This window comes from Microcebus murinus, chromosome 5 (genome assembly GCF_040939455.1).
Source record: "Microcebus murinus isolate Inina chromosome 5, M.murinus_Inina_mat1.0, whole genome shotgun sequence".
NCBI lineage: Eukaryota > Metazoa > Chordata > Mammalia > Primates > Cheirogaleidae > Microcebus > Microcebus murinus.
Genome location: NC_134108.1, coordinates 61139201 through 61157944, shown reverse-complemented (window position 1 = coordinate 61157944; position 18744 = coordinate 61139201).

Sequence of the window (18744 nt, the reverse complement as noted above, 5' to 3'; positions counted from 1 at the left end):
TAGTGTTTTCATTTTGAGATCTGTATAATCAGCAACATCTTTGCTCTGTAAGGGGAAAGTAAAATCCCATTGCACCAGTGTCATTTTTGATGTAGGTCTTTAAGAAGGGAAAAAAAGAACAAGGATGAAATTATGCTGTTGTTGAGCCTCTAATTTTTCAATGAATGAATTGTAAAGTAAGCAAAGGGTGAGGGGAAGAAGCCATATGCTCTTTTTCCAGAGGAGTGTGTCTTAACAACAGATCAGGAGTCACCTTTAAATGCTGACTACAAAGAAACTTCCAGTTGCTTATTCTGCAGAGGCAATTTTTGCTTTCTTTTTGCTGAGCTTCCAAAAGGAGAATATCTAAAAATAATAGTTTCTGCCACTTGAGTAATTAATAATGGCCTTACCAAATGACAATTTCATTGAATGGCATTAGGCAAGATGAATTTGATTTTTATTAAATGGCAATTCAGTGTTTCAAAGTTTCCATGAATACCCCATAAAGAATATTCATGCTAAGTTAGGAAAAATAGTGTTTTTGCCTTTGATGTCTAAAAGGAATATATGCTACATACAAGTCTTTTTCTAGCAAAATCAATCAGTTAATATTACTTTCCTTGCTTTGCTATTATTTTATGCCTGAAATTATTACAGAATGCAAATTAATGAATAGTTATTTTTATTGGTAGACCAGTTGTTCTTAAACATTTTAATGTATTGTAACACTTGTAGGGCCCTCTCTCCCTACTCTATTTACTACTTTGCTTGTTTCCATCAGACTTGAACCAACAATTAGGAATATAAGATTTGTATTTGTCAGCACATTGATCGGTCTGCTTCACTGCTACTACCAGTCTTCCTCATGCACTGCCAAAGGCACATAAAAAAGAATTAATGCTAAAATCAATAAATATTCTTAAAGGTGGCTAAGAAAAGGTAGTTAACTAGATCTATAACATTAGTAAACTGTGGCTATTTTAGCTGAAAGTGTGCCAAGTCTTTGAAATGAACTTCTGCGTTTTTCTATATCTGATCAGCTACCCTAGAACTGGTTTCCGAACTTTCCTAACCTAGTAATGTCTTAATGCCAAAGTACGGCATGGTTCAGTCTTTGGCCCTTGCCTTTTTCTTTTAGCGATCTCAATGAGTCTTATGCCTTTAAAATACCATCCATATGCTGACATCCCCAAAATTTATTGCTGAGCCCCAAGCTCTACCCATATTCCTGTCCTACATGTAGCTATCTTAACATCCCTTCTTGAATTTCTGATAGACCTTTAAAAACTTAAAATGTGTAAAAACAAAATGATTTTTCCTGACAAAATTTGTACCATTTGCTGATTTTCACATCTTAGTCAATGACTAGTAACAATAATAATAATATTTTTAAAATGTCATTCTCTTGTTCGGTTTCTTTCTTTGTCTCACACTACACATCCAGTCTGTGAGGAAATCGTACCAGATCTGTCTTCCAAATACATAAACAATACAACCACTTTTTAAACCAAATCTACTGCTACCACCCTGCCCTGGAGCACCATACTGTTCCACCTGTATTACTACAATTATTTCATAATCAATTTATTTCTTCCAATACATGCCTCTCTGCCACAATTTATACTCAACACAGCAGCCAGAGTGATCTATTTAAATACAGGCCATATACTATCACTACTTAATACTCTTGATGCTCAACATTTTACTCAGAATATATCATTAAAATTCAATTTAATTAACTCTATTCTGTGACAATTCATGTATATCTTATACTCTTAACTCATTCCACATCACTCACACTGAGTTCTTGCTTTTTCTTAAGCCCAGAAAGTATATTCCCATCTTGTTTTGTTTACTTTATCAGGAATACTAATTTCCCATGTCTTCTAGGCTATCTTTCTTTCTCAAGTTCTTCTTTATCATCTTTTCCACAAGACATAACTTGACCACCCAATAGGATACTTCATTTTCTTCCCATCCCCACCCACAACACACATTCTCTATTTGACTTTTTCTTTTTATTTACTTTCTAACATACAACACATTTCACTCTGCACTTCACCGTTTCTTTGGTCTTATTGTAGTATGGCGAATATGTATACTTGAGTCTGTTTCCTTGACAGGACTTAAACTTTATGAGTTCAAAGTGCTTATGTTATCATGTTGCATACCCCAAGATGCAGTAACCTCTTGATAGACTTTTTGGTGTGAAAAATAATGGGTGCATTAATGGCTTTTATTTATTTTTTATTTATATTCTGATAGATTTATGGGTACGAGAGGGTTTTGATTGCATGGATGAATTATATAGGGGTGATGTCTGTGTTTTTAATGTACCTGTCACCTGAATAGTGTTAATGCCTTCTAAATGAAACTGCAGAACTGTATTCTATACAGCAAACTAGCACAGACTGGTTTTGTTTAGTTCAGATTTTCTTTCTTTCAGTGTTGCAAAAGATCTAGGAGTATATACAAATACTAGTGGGCAAGGTGTTGGTTGTCATTCTTGGCCATTGGAATAGGTAGGGCTTTCTGTTGTCTTTGGAAGTTTTCATTTTATAAGAAACAGCAACTTCCATTTCATATGCTCCTTAAATATATGGTGTCTTTCCTCAGGACAGTGGACTAAGCTAATAAGATTGCACAACTACCACTCACAATAGCCAAATATAAATGCCAGAAAAAAAATAAAATAAACACTTAAAGATAGGGAAAAAAACAAGAAAAAATTTAAACTACCCACCAAGTAACAGGATAGAGAAGGAGACTAAACTAGAGCAGCTGATGGCCATTGGGAGCCCTTGGGGAAGGGGATCAAATGCAGATAAAATGCAGTGGTTGGGGCCAGGTCTTTAATGTACACGGGGACAAAAGGCAGAGCCTTGGATCCAATTGGGGTCAGCATACTGTAATGGAGCTTCTGTATAAAACATGAGTCCTTGAAAACTTGCCCAATAAGTAAAATGATTATTGGAAAATCTCCATCTTTCAGTGTAGGGAAGCCCCACGAGGGTTGCTGTCTACTCAGAGCCAATACTTCCAGGGGAGGATGGGAGTAAGGATTAAAAAATCACAGAAATGTATCATGAACTGAAATCCTCCCCAAATTCATGCCCCTCACAAGAAGGAGGAACCTAACCAAAAATAAAATAACTATCAATTTAGTTAATATTAAATACATTAATTAGTATTAAATAATATTATTAAAAGGCCATCACTATAATCCCATTAGAAGCAAGCAACCCTAGACAAAAGGATTCCCTCTCTCTCCCTGAGACACATAAAACCCAGCTGGATAAAAGTCCACAATAAAAAATAATATACCACTGAGGAAACTTAACTTGATTATTCAATTGGATGTTTCAACTTTTGAATGTTCATCACACTTTTGTTTCTTGTAATCAAAAAACCTCAAAGATTTGCTTTAATGGTGAACAAATTTAAATACCTACGCTGATGAATGGAGTTAAACATAAACAAAAATTACAAAGTGCATTCCTGCTTAACCATAACTGCTAGATTTTGCTGTAGAATAACAATTAAAATGTCATTAATTTAATTAATTATGCTTCTTCTGATTTTAAAAACAAACATGAAATAAACATAATAATCTCTAGGGCATTGGTTTTATATCTTATCAAATACTTTGAAGGATTTATAAGGATAATTTCAATTGGTATATGACTATATTTAAAACTACTTTTTAATCAAATAAAATATATTTTTCCATTGATCTTCTCTATTGAAGTGACAGAATTAAGAATATATGTATTTATTCTAGGAATACTACCACTGTTCCATGCATTTTTTGGATCCTTTCTTATCATCTATTTCAAAAAATATACCAGTTTACTTTTCCGTAAGCCTATTTACTTTTTTATTTTCTAAATAACAGAAAATTGATTACTTAATGATTGGTCAAATGACAACATTTCCTGTTCAATGCCTTCCCATTTTACTCACTTTAAGATTTTTGTTGTTACTTTGCTGTTTGTTTTTCCCACCATATCTGCTTAGCCATTAATTATGCCTATTTTAGAGTTGGTTCTTTTAATTAAAGCTGCTTGGCTCTGCATTTCAGAAAGATAAAGTATTTGCTAGGATTTAAATTAGGAATCTGCAAATCCATCATAAATCTGACTCAGTTTCATTTGTATGTTTCCAGCCTGCTCAAGGGCAGTATGTGAAGTAAGTCAATATCATGCGTGTAATTGACTGATTGCTGCTAATTTGAAATATGTGAATTTGAGAGCTGCCTTTATATAAATGCATTAATGTGCCATCCTTCACTTGCAATGATCAAGCTGCTGGCACATCACTAATAGGATATTTGCTTTGCGTTGTTTTTTAGTGGTCATGATGAATTTGGGTTGATCCATTCCACATACTGCTGTCTATTTTTCCTTATGACTAATGGGACATATCTGGCGTGGCAGGCTTATAGATATCATCCTAACTCATAATGGAAGATGAAAAAATAATGGCAACAAAATCTATAATGTTAGCTTCATTTGCTAGAGCCAAACAAACATGAATTTATTATGAAACTACTATTTAGTAAAAAAGTTAGAAATCCTCTGGATAACTTTTTCACCAAAACAAAAATTAAATTCACATGAACTTTACCGGATTTCTATATGTACTATCAGTATTACACCAAGTAACATGCAATTAATTATGTCAAATAAAAACATCAGTAAAATAGGGCTGATTTAGAAAAATATATTAATTGAGCAAAATATAATGCTCTCACCTTCAACCTCCTTGTTCCTTACCCATCTATACTCTTCTTTGTAAGCTGGGGCTGAAATTCTCTTTTATTAGTGGAGATGTCTGAAGAAGAAAGTATGATAGGAAAAGAAAAGAAGGGGCTTTCTCTTGTCCATTTGCTTATTGTTCCCAGTACCACAGGATGGGTCCCTAAGCCTTGCAACTGTTTATCCCAGTATGCTGCACATCATCGGCTAATTCTAGAACCAGCTTCAGTTAACTCTTTCACAGGTATCAGCACCAGCCAGGTAGAATCTGCTTCCCAGAGAATTAGATATCAGGCCATGAGGTCCTCCTTTAACATTCTAGATACTTATTTATCTCCTTTGTTTCTCCAACTGGATGGGTAGTGTCTCCTTTTGTCAGTAATTACTATTTTGTTATCTCAATATCCTTTTTTTTTCTTCTTTAAACCTCAAAAGGTCTGTTTATGATATCAAATTCTTAGGATTTCAAATTCTCTTAGGATATCAACCAGTCTCTTAGGATATCAAATTCTCTTTGTTGAAATAAATAATAATGGATTTTTATTTTCCTGATTATTTTGATAGACTACCATAAAAAAAAGCTAACTTTGATCGAGATTAGGTAATTCAAATTGAAAGATTGAGCATAATTTTTCAATCCATAATCTACCTTTGAAGTGTCCATCAACTTAGTTAACTCTACCGTCTGTTTAAACCCATTCCGTTCTTGATTACTGACAAATTAAAAAAAAGAGACATACTTTAAGTGTGAGAAATTAAATGACTATGATGGGCACATGGTTTTGGGGATTGACTGGTTATGGTTTTGTCTGATCTGTGACCTTTGGGGAACCTATCCCCCTCTCCTCTACCCCTCTCCAAACACACACACACGTTATGTAATCCTGGTTTATCAATCACAGAACTGTATTTCCCCTAATTTCAAAAGTTAACTAGTCGTATTCCCTTTCCCAAAAATGTTGTTTATGAGTGAAGACCCAGAAGATAAAAGGTAATTTGGGTTGAATCGTCCAATGACAATATCTCAGAGAAATTATGCCTTTATTTCTGCTCTTAATATTCATGTTTACTCCCCACAGGCCTGATTCTTTAGTGCTTCTTTCTATTCTTCTGGTTTGATTAAGTGAATAGGAGTTGATTCCCCACCTAATATATACTGTAGTTCTACTTATATATTGCTTTTAAGATGGCTGCTTTCCCAAGTACATTTATCAACTACACTCATTGATTAACTAGATAAAGATGTCTTTTTCTCCCATTTTTAAACATGGAGAGAATCATATCTGCCTTGTATTTTCATATGTTGACATAGCATTTTTATAAAATACAGTTTTATTTTAAACTTTGGGAGCATAATTTGCACTCATAGTTACAATTGCTTAATCGTTGATTCTATTTAGGAAGTTGGCATAGATAATATTTTTGAAGCTTATTTAAAACAAACATTATAATATGTAACTAAATTAAAATTATGACTTGTTTTCCTGTTTTTATTGGGACATAGAATGTTTACTGGTATCCTACTAATTTCATTCATTTTCTGCACATTAATTCAACAAATATATATTATGTTTATCTCATATGTCAGGCACTGTGGTAAATATCAGGGATGAGCAGTTAAAAAGAATTCTGTCATCAAGGAGCTTCCATTATAGTGGAAGAAATGGATAACTAGAGAAGTACTGTGCAGCTTGAAAAATCTGTTATATGATAGGCACAGGAGGCTATGGAGACATAGATGAATGGCACCTAGTCAAACTAGAAAGGAGGAAAAAGTTTATAAAATGATTTAAGAGAATAGGAAAAAGGAAGAAAAAATTAAAACAAAAAGAAAGGACAAAATGTTTGAAACTGCTTCTTTAGAAAGAAGGATTTATTTGGGGAACACATAAGACAATAAGGCAGGATCCCACTGATCCTCGTATGTCAAGCTAAACTCCATTTCTTGCTTGATATCTTGTTGAAAAATGAAACTATGATTAAATCATGATTTAATTAATCAAATGCTTTCTAAACTTATTTTGGCCCCTCATAGTGGTGGATATATGACTTATAATAATTTCTCCTTTGATTTAGAAAGATTCAACCATTAATAATTAACAGTAATTCATATGTTGTAAATGTAGTAGTAAATAACTTTTGCCCTAAAATTTCACTGCAGTTGCGTGTCTTTAATATAACTCAACGTGGCAACTAATAGTAATTCTAGATGTATGGAAATCAGCTGATAACTTCTGGAGAGTACCCTTATTAGGAATATGAATAATTAATTTATATTGAAAATATTACAAGATGTGTTTAGTCACAAGTCAGTTGTGTACAATATGGGATATATATTTCATTTTCTTTTATTTTTAATGCCTGCAATAAACATTGTTCATTAAGTATCAAAAGCACTGAGCAATAGGGAAACATAATCTTGCCAGTAATTATATCCAAATTTAACCCCAAAATCATTCAAATATTTCTAGTTTCAAACTCAGTCATAAAGGCTGAGGATGGTACTTACTTTTCTTCTCATTTCCATGTTGCTCCCATGGGGATCCCTGGCCCTTTCATGACGTGGGGGCAGAGGCTACCCTCGAACACAATTAACAAATCTCTGTGTGTGTATGTGTATCAATTTGTATATATCTTGTGCCAGATGTTGGCTTCAGCCAATGTTAGTGTTAGCAATGCAGAGGAAAATACCCTTTTCTTGTTTCCATACAGCAGGAGCAGGAACTCCTTGCTAATGTTTTTCCAAAATCCTGGAGAGACATTTTTTATTGGTGTCTTATTGACCCAATAGTTCAAAGCCTGTCAAATTTTGAATTAATCCCTAGTAAAGAAAATGAGACAACTACCATGATTGGTAGGCAAATCATCTAAGGGAGAATGAGTAGTGGGTATTCATTGCAACAATACTCCTTGTAAAAAAATACAAGCCTGTGTTGGAGATCTTGTGAGTTCAGCTCCACATCACCATGATCCAGTGAATATTACAATAAAGTAAGTCACATATTCTCGTTTTTGGTTTCCCAGTGAATATAAAAGTTATGTTTAGACTAAATTGTAATCTATTATGTATGCAATAGCATTGTGTCTAGAAAAGCAATCTATATACCTTAATTTAAAAATACTTTATTGCTAAAAAATTCTAACATCATCTGACCTTCAGGGAATCACACTCTTTTGCTGGTGCAGGGTCTTTTCTCAATGTTGATGGCTGCTAACGGAGCAGGGGAGTGGTAGTTGAAGGTTTGGGGTGGCTGTGGCAATTTCTTAAAATAAGACAACAGTGAAATTTGCCTCATTGATTTACTCTTCCTTTCACAAATGATTTATCTGTAGGGTAAGATGATATTTGATAGCAATTTACCCACAGAATTTTTTTTTCAAAATTGGAGTGCAACCTCTCAAACCCTGCCACTGTTTTATCAACTAAGTCTGTGAAATGTTCTATTAATATATTCTTTGTTGTCATTTCAATAGTGCTCACATATCTTCACCAGGAGTAGATTCCATCTTAAGAAATTACTTTCTTTGTTCATCCGTAAAAAGTAACTCCTCATTCATTCAAATTTCACCCCAAGAGATTTGCAGCAATTCAGTCCCATCTTCAGGGTTCCATTTCTAATCCTAGCTCTCTTGATATTTCCACCATATCTGCAGCTATTTCCACTGAATTCTTGAAACCTTCAAAGTTATCCATAAAGAATATAATTGATTTCTTCCAAACTTCTGTTAATGCTGATATTTTGACCTCTTTCCATGAATCATGGATGTCCTTAATGGCATCTAGAATGATGAATCCTATCCAGAAGGTTTTTAATTTATTTTGCCCAGATCCATCAGAGGAATCACTGTCTATGGAAACTACAGCCTTCTAAAATGTATTTCTTAAATAATAAGACTTGAAAGTTGGAATTCACTTTTTGACCCATGGGCTGCAGATTGGATTTTGTGTTAGCAGGCATGAGAACAACTTTAATATCCTTTTGCATCTCCATCAGAGCTCTTGGGTGACCAAGTGCATTGTCAATAAATAGTAAATTTAGAAAAGAACTCATTTATTCTAGTTCTCAACAGTGGGCTCAAAATATTCAGTAAACCGTGCTGTAAACTGATGTGTTGTCAGCAAGGCTTTGTTTTCCATTTATAGAGCAGAGGCAGAGTCGATTTAGGATAATTATGGTAACCCTAGGATTTCCAGAATGGTAAATGGGAATTGGCTTCAACTTAGTCACCAGCTACATCAGCCCCTAAGGAGAAAGTCAGCCTATCCTTTGAAGCTTTGCAGTCAGGGATTGAATTTTCCTTACTAGTTATGAAAGTCCTAGATGGCATCTTCTTCCCATAGAAGGCTGATTCATCTACATCGAAAATCTGTTTTTTAGGGTAGATGCTTTTGTCAATTATCTTGGCTAGATCTTCCGGATAACTCGCCAAAGCTTCAACATCAGCATTTGCTGCCCCATCTTGCACTTTTTTTTTGTTATGGAAATAGTTTCTTTCCTTAAATCTGATGAATCAACCTCTACTAGCTTGAAATTTTTCTTCTTCAGCTTCCTCACCTCTCTTGATCTTCACAGAATTGATGAGAGTAAGGGCCTTTTTCTAGATTAGGCTTTGGCTGGGGAAATGATATGTCTGGTTTGATCTTCTATCCAGACCACTAAAATTTTCTCCATATCAGCAATAAGGCTGTTGCATTTTCTTACCTCTTATGTGTCCACTGGAGTAGCACTTCTAATTTCCTTCAAGAACTTTTCCTTTGCATTCACAACTTGACTAACTGTTTGGCACAAGAGGCCTACCTTTCTGCCAATCTTTCAACATCCCTCCATCACTAAATTTGATCATTTCTAGGCTTTGATTTAAAATGAGAGATATGTGACTATTCCTTTCACTTGAACAGTTAGAAGCCATTGCAGGTTTATTAATTGGCCTAATTTCAATATTGCTGTGTCTCAGAGAATAGGGAGGCCCAAAAAGAGGGATAAAGATGAAAGAATGGCCAGTTGGTGGAGCAGTCAGAACACATACAGCATTTATTAAGCAAATTCACCATCTTACACGTGCACAGTTTGTGGTGCCCCAAAGCAATTGCTTTAGTAACATCAAAGATCACTGATCACAGGTCACTCTAAGAGATACAATAATAGTGAAAAGTTTGATATATTTTAGGAATTACCAAAATGTGACAGAGATACATACAGTGAGCTTATGCTGATAGACTTGCTTGGCACAGGGCTACCGCAAATCTTCATATTGTGAAAAATGCATTATCTGCTAGGTACAAAAAACAAAGCACAATAAAATGAGATGTGCTTGTTACATTTTACTTAAATGAGTCTCAAGTGTTCAGAAATAGAGTAATCATGATTCTTGGTTTGTTATGCATTTTCATCATTTGTCTGTGAATTGCCCGGTTATATATATGGAATTGCCCAGATGTAAATAGGGATAGACAAAAACATGGGGGGGGGGGGAATTTAGTCTGAAAATAAAATAAATAAATGTTTTAAAAATTTAGAATACCTTGGAACTGAAAAGTCTGAGCTCCAGCTTTGAGACCTAGAGCAATATATTTTTATACTATTAATAATATTAGAAGCTAATTCAAAACATTCTTGTGAGAACCAAATAAAGTATTTCATTTAAAACAATCTATTATCTCACCACCCAAATTTAATCATGGTGCATTATTTGTGGTCTTTTTCTTTTTGTACTCTCAGACATATATAGTGCAACTTCATTTCCTTTTGGCCTGCTAGTTCTAAGAGCATACTTTCAGAAAAGTTGCAAAAATATAATCAATGTTTTCAGGTATATGTGAAAACCCAATGTCCATCCCAGTTTCTTGACTAAAATAGCTTTTCCAAATCTATTTTCTATTGTTATGCACTGTTTCCATCCACCTTTCACTTCCCCATTTGTCTTTACACCTTTCCTGTTTTTCTCTTCTTTCAATCCTCAGCAAATCTCCAACTACTCAAGGTCTCCAACTACTCAAGGTATACAGAACACTCTACTCAAAGTGAAAAGTGAAAGTGACCTATGCTTGCATTATTCCTTTGCTTTATTCCTATCATTCTTGCAGAGTTTGTGTGTGTATGTGTGTGTGTGTCTATGTGTGAGAGAGAGTATGTGTATGCTTTGGTGGGAAAGAGGACTACATTTACAAATGTTAATTAAAGCACAGTGAAAGGGCACCTTCAAACATGGTTGGTGATTGAGTAAACTGGTTCAAATTTGAAGAAAGTTATGCTTAGAAACCACCTAGAGAAGGGGAATGCCAGGCATGTTTGAAGTAAAACAAGGGGAACAATGTAGATAGCATTGAGTAGGTTGAAGATGAGAGAAAGATCAGAGAGATAGGATGTCCCAGATTATGTAGGGCTTTATAAGACATGGTAAGTAATTAGCCTTTTATTCCATGAGATGGAGAGAGATTAGTGTATTTTGAATAGGTGAGCTATGGCATGACCCATATTTGACTATATCCTTTTGTTTGTAAAATCATGATGGCTTTCTTTTTGGTTTTTTGGATATTTTAAGTTTTAGATACTTATATTATCAATTGGAGGCATCATTTAGTTAGACCTATAACTTCAGATTTTAGGAGACAGGCCTTGATTGGAGCTTCCCAATCGAATCTTCCATGTATAAATACTATTTAAACCCATAAGAAAGGGTGAGATTACCTAGAAAGGGAATATAGATATATTCTGAAAATGCTTCATGTTTTTTGGGCCAGGAATTCCACTTTTAATGAGTTATCCTAAGATTATACTCCTACATGCAAACAAAGTACAAACAAAAATTCCTATACAAAGATATCACCACAATATGATCATTTTACTAAAAGTAAGAAAATTTTAAACATTTTTATAAAGAATCAATTTTGGAAAAGCTATGAAATTAAGTTAAAAGCCTTATTTACAAATGAAATTAAAGCTTGTTTATAAAAGTACTAAATGACACATATATATATATATTGTGTATATGTATATATAAAAACATTCAAACACAGATATATAAGAAATATAAGACTTTTTTTTATATTTCCAAGAAAAAATTGGCAAAATATTACACAGGATTATATGGGTTTAAACATCAGATTTTTAAAATTGCTTGTTTTCATTTTTATATAAGATAGTTTTATATTGCCTTTAATTTCATACTAATATTAAGGGGATTAAGCATATAGACATGCTTATAAGTTGCTCCCAGAAGGTTTTAAGCTTTTAGTCTCCTATATTTCTTTTTTGCTGAAATACTAATACCTCATTCTTTGAGAGAACTCAGATATTTTCATGGTATAAATCCCTGAATTTTAAACAATGTGAGGTTATTTTGAAACAAAAACTCTTTGAGTAAAAGTGGGTGACTTTTACTCAAAGTAACAGTCTATTTTGCAAAACATTGTCTATTTTGCAAGACATCATCAGGGAAGAGTGGGCACAGTCATCTTGGAGAATAGTACTGAATATTTGATAACTCTTAAACTCACAAACACTGATGTAGATTTTATTTTCTCTATTTCTAGTTCATGGGCCAAATTATGGTCTCAGATATAAATTAGATATATTTTTATAATGACACTGAGAGAAATAGTGACTTGGGGTGATTCCTATAAGTAAAATTATCTAACATACATGTCTTATTAATTCCAAAAGAATTTATAGCTCATGTAAGCAAGCACCTTACTGCAATATTGTGTTTTTCTTAGAGAGCTCCGGGTGCCTCCTATGTGCAATTTAACTTATCTTATGATATCTACAATAAACATTTTTTATGGATAATACTTGAGACCCATGTGATTAAAATGGCCATTTTAATATCTAAGCCTACACATTTCACTCTATCATTTTTCACTTTTATATAAAATTAGAGGTGATGAAGACATCAATTTTTGTCTTTAATATATTCTATGAACACTACATAGTCCTAGACTATTAGTGGCTGAAGATCAGGAGATATGTTGAGACTTGAATTTCATATTTTATAGTTTATAAAAATGAGACATTTAAAAAGTTTACAGTTCATTTCTTATTACCCAAAAATAAATGTGGAAAAAAATCTTACTCTACCCACATACAAAATGCTTTCTATAATCTGACAGTTTGGAAAACTGCTTTATAAAATGAGTTTTTACAATATGCTACTTTCTTTGATAACTTTATGTCATTTTCCAAATGTGTTTAGCCTTGCACTCATATTCCAAATAAACTGTCACACAAAGATACCCCTTATATAAATCTAAATAAAGAACAAAGATTCATATGAGCAATTTCATAAAACTTTCTTGTTAAAGTTGTAGGATTTCTCCACATGATCCCCCTAAATCATCTCAGTACTGTTGTCAATTAACTATTCAGCAATTAAGAAGAAAATAGTTATTCATACCAATGAAATATTTGATAATCCACTATAATTACTTAAATAGTGAACATCTATAAATATGCTTATTTTTTCACTCTACAGTGAATCTTTTTAAAATTTCTTACAGTAATAGTTTATCAGAGGAAAGTAACAAAGTTGACCAATTTAATTGGTAACTGCTTATCAATTCTATAACCCTTAAAGTGATTACATATATCAATGTGCCAAAACAACAACAAAAATGACCAATAGATAAAATAACCAGAGTCATAACATCCCAAGAATATATCAACTTCTGTCTTTGTAACAAATAGGCAGTCAGGATAGAGAACTGAATAAAGTAAATGGACAACAGAATGAACTATCTTCACAGATCTTGTCTCCTCCAAATCAATTTCCTTCATACTCTGATCCATTTGAACTTAAAATTAGCAAGTGGAGTATTGAAGAAACTCCCCAGAAAAACGTTGGGATAAAAACATCAAATTGTATACTTTAATTAGACTATAATTTTTCTTTGAGGGGGATTACTGTCATCTTTGCCAAAAAAGGAAGCACTTTTATGCCAAAGTTAACATGACAATCCTGAAATTTGAACTTATCTATTTAGCAGAAAGCTTGCAGGAAGTGATAGACTCAAACATCTTGCTGCTTAACTTTGATATGTCTATAATATTTGGGCAAAATTCTCATTATTTCTTTTATGAATTTGAAAAGCACTTATTTATTTTTATGTTTTGGAAGTTGAAATGTGTTCCTGAAAGTGAGAAATCCCTTTTACTTCACCATATGCCATCTTGTCTTTTTGACACTCCAAGCCTGGAAATATCTCAAGTATGCAGACTTCTGATTTCCAAATTATCTGCTGCCAAGAAGGGAAGTGGGTATCTGAAACTGAGCCACAGACCTTGGCAAATTTCAAATGCAGAATAAAACTTTCACTTTAAAATTACGCTCAAAAGTTGAAAGGGATTTTTTATGTCTAATTTGCGTTCTATTCCTATTGCAGGATTATGGGTGAAAATTATCGTAGCCTACTTTAAAAAGGCCCTTTTTTTTTTTCTCTTTGGGGAGAAGTTTTGAAGCATTAAGAAGGGAATTAAAGTTTTGATTCTCTTGTATTTAAATTTGACAATGTAAAGTGACAAATCCCTGCTCAGTAGCAATATTGCTGAAGTAAGCACATCTTTTGGGACTTTTTAAAACAGTGAATGTCACTAGAATTTTAGAGGTATCTGAGCAAATGTCTAGTCCATAAATGATGGCTTGTCTAGCAGTAGGAATAAATTTTCTATGATATAGTATGGTGTACCTCTAAGCCAAATGGTGATTTTGCCATATTGTTTATTCAATTTTAGTGTCTACTGAAATAGTGCTCTAACTAGAACACAAAGAATTACATTTACTTCAAATATTTCTCTACTAGGTAGAATAGTTTCAATTGTAAATAATACTGTATCACAGAATCAGAGAGTTTATAATTGAATGGAAGCAATAAGATATTTATATTCCATATACAAAACTAATTTAAATGGTTTCATTCATTCAGGAGACAATTTAAGTATCATTTATTATATGTTTTTTATCTTTAAAAAGTAAAAAAAAAAACCTTCCAATTCTATACAAGACAGATCATAATAACTTAAATCCATCTTACTGCAAAATCATAAAACATAGACAATTAATAGGTACTTGGGGTATGAAAGGGTGCTTGTCTTAGCACTTTGGAGATTGAATAGAAGTAATTCATACAGGGAGAAAAGGAGTGAAGTCTTTGTACAGGATAATGTGGGAACTGGAATTGAGACCTTACACATAAAGCTATACCTTGAAAGGATTATACGCTGAAAAAGTAGACACGAAGAAGTTGTCTTTAAGCACCAAACACTAATAAGTATTCTTGTATGTATCTGTCTAATCATCAGAGAACATATGGGAGGGAAGGGTAAAAATTTCTTTGAGAATTAATTTTATCTCATAAACAACAGAGTGTAGAATTTATAATACCTAGATTTAGGAAAATGCCTCAATAAAAAATTACCAGAAAAATCTTAGGACCAAAAATATCACCGGAACTCTTGGCAAAAACTAACACAAAATCATTCTGAGAGCACATTGATACAAAATATAATGAATGAAATTAAGTTAACTATATCAGTAATAATCATAATAAATGCAAATGGAAAAACAAAACTTGCCAGTAAAATAAACTATTCTCAAATAGTTATCAAAGCAAAATCTAAAGACACTTTAAGTCATCAAGAAGGGGCAGGTACAGTCAGATAATAAAAATATACAATATGTAAAGAAATCTGTCATACCTATAATAAAATCATACAAAATAAACTTTAAGTGAGAATGTTTATTAGGAATAAAAATTTGTTGCTAGATAATAGTTTTAAAAAACATATAAGATGATGTGAATATTTAGGAAGTTTATATACCAAAGAGCCTAATCTCAAAATATATGAATAAAATTCAGTCCCAATTAAAACAGTGCCAGCTTGTGTTTTTCAAGATAAGGTATTCAATAAGGATCAAGAGAATTTTGAAAAAAACAATAAGTAAAAAATGAGGAAGTTTATACTACTAGATACCAAGGCAAACTAAAATTCTATAATAATTAAACAATTCTATACTGACCCAAAATCAGAAGGGAATAAAATAGAAAGAAACATATTCTGTTACATGTAAGCATCTAAGTCATGATATCAATGACATTTCAAATCAGTGAGAAGGGGCAATCTAATTTAAAAATGGCACTGAAATAATTTGGAAATATATTGTTAAAATTGATCTCTTAATGAAACTATTCATTTAAAATGGCCCAAATATATTATTTAAATATCTAAATGGCAGATAATTTAGGTAACTTTTGGAAAAAATAAGAATTCCTTTATTATTACCTTAAAAGTTGGAAGGCTTCCTAAGCAAAGAAGAAAAATCTCAATTCCATAAATGCTTACATACAAACTAAAATAGATAAATTTTTAAAGATATTATAAATAATATTAAGATATTTTCAAAGGATTATAAAATAGAAACACTATGTAATACAAATTTAATCATTTAAATTTATAAAGTGTTTCTAAAACCCAGCTAAAGGCAATCAATGAATAAATTTCTCTATGTTATAGAATGAATATATAATCATATTGTAAATAAAACATAATTATATAAATGAATATAATGACAAAGAGATACTGTTTCATCCCAAGATATTGGCAATGTAGAATTTTTTTTTTCTTCTTTATTGTTAGGATGTGGAGCAACACTTTAAAACGGTCTTCATGAGAGTGTAAATTGGAATAGCATTTTGGAGGATATTTCAAAATATTCATCAAAATTAAATTATTTACATCAATCAAACCACCCGTATATCTACCTAAGACTGGATATAGAAGAAGTATTATTAGCAAATGTGAAAATCTGAAAAAATGACTGAAATATTTATAATGTTACTTGCTAATGCCCTGAAAAAAAGCACATACACAAAGGTGCGTTTTTTAAGACAGGCACATGTATCTTATTTAAGAACTTTTATTTGCACATGATAAAAATTAATTTCAGCTAGTTTAGCCAAGTAAAGCAGAATATTTCTATAAAAAGAAGCCAGGAATCCATTGGCAGAAGCATAACCTAGTCTCATCAAGCACTTAACAAAAAATTGGAAAGACATAAAGCACAAAGTTACCTTTTTATTTCTATGCCCCTGATTTTCTCTACAAGCAGGACTGGAAATCAGCTTTCTCTGTTCCTCACTCTACATAAAAGAAGAAAGCTTCTGAATTCACTTGTTATAATTTTAAATACCTACATAGACTAAATTGCCATCTCACTTACAAATTACAAGCAGACAAAATCAGATTGCCCCAGTTTAGGCCAGTTATCCACTTAAAATGCAAGACATTCAGTGTATTTAGGTTTCACCCCTGAAAATGGAATGAAACATTCCAAAGAATGGGGGATCATTATGATTTTGGCATCAACCTCAATAAATATTTAACAAAGTACATGTGTGTGTGTGTTTAAAACTGTAAAGAAAAACTTATTCCTGGTACATTCTGTTCATTATGAAGTAAGCAACTAGACCTTCCAAAGTGAGTCAGTGCCTATATTAAAGTACGGGGCTAGTGGAGAAAAGTAAAATTTTGCAGTAGCCATTTGAAAATAGAAAAAGAGATTTAATAGGTCAGTAGTTTTTTTCAGTGACACTTAGAGTCCAGGTTGCGGGAGATTGAGGTAATTCAGTTTGTGTCTATGTAGCAAGAATGTTATGTGTTACTATTTTCACCAGAAAGTCTATTGTAGAAGTAAAGAGAATCCATAAAAATGGTAGAATTTATCCACAGTTGAGGATTCGTTGAGGATTTGGCAAAGGCAACTGAATGTGAAGGAAAAGGAGTCTATGAAATGCATTAAGAAAAACTAGACTCAGTAGAAAAAAAATCAAATAATGTTATGGAATGAGTGGAGAAGGAAGGTCAAGAAACTGGAAGTTTTAATAAGGTCAAAGTACAAGTGTTGAAAGTATAAGGGATTGAAAACCCTGGAAGGACAAGTGGTGATGGACAGACAATTGGCAGTGGAATTTAAGATTTAAGATTTCAAAGTTGTCAAGACTTCCCATTGATGTCCAGGTTCATAGTGGCCTTAGTAGGTATTGCTGAAATACAATAATTAAAAGTTCATAGTAATCAAGAAATTCAATGACGTTTGGTGCAAAGCCATTAGATTTTTGTCAATTTTAACCTTGGTAACCATAGGATTTGTGTATCTATATTTTAAATGTCTATAAAATGTAACACATACTAAAAGATCTGATTCTGGAACCCTATTCTTTAGACTTCAGCTCTCTATAATCTTTCACTTACATCATTTGACCCGGCTAATATAATCAAGCTTAATGAGACAGCTGAATCCATAATTCTTCTGATAATTAAAAAGTATTATAACTTTAAAAAATGTAAAGTTTCAGATATTTATGAAGTCTAGTTGAGAGGGAAAATATTTAGAATAGAATAAAGCATTATTCAAGAACACCTACAATAAATCTTATCAATTATTTTAAAAATCTCTAAAAACTGCTTAGGCTCCATTTCTACCTATAAATCCTGAAATCTTTAATTTACATACCAATTCATATATATCATTTACTTTCATTGTGGTCAAATCAATTATATTACTTTTTACTGTCATATATAATCTTATTTTACAAAAATTAAAAATAACCATGAATTAAAAACAGAAGACTTAGTTTCATAAAGTAAGCTCAGCTCTGTGTCTATCTATTAGTGAAAAGGGAACACAATGATGTTTTGCAATAAGTGGTCCTTTGGGGTCCATTTTGAGATATTCTGTTGTACTGGTGAAAAGAATAGGTTTTTCTATTAAATATGTTTCTAGTTGTAATCTCACCTTGGCAGCCACAAAAGATTTACCAAACTCTCTGACATGCGAGGTTTTAGGATAGTCTGGAGAATTGGGATATTCTGGTAAACTTTAATCAACATTTGGAAGCCTTCAGATCCTTGTGTAATAATCAAATGCTCTTTAGCAGCACATGTCTTCTTTCTCAGCATACATAAACTGTAGCTTGTGCTAATGTACTTGTTATTATATTTTATTCTATAAG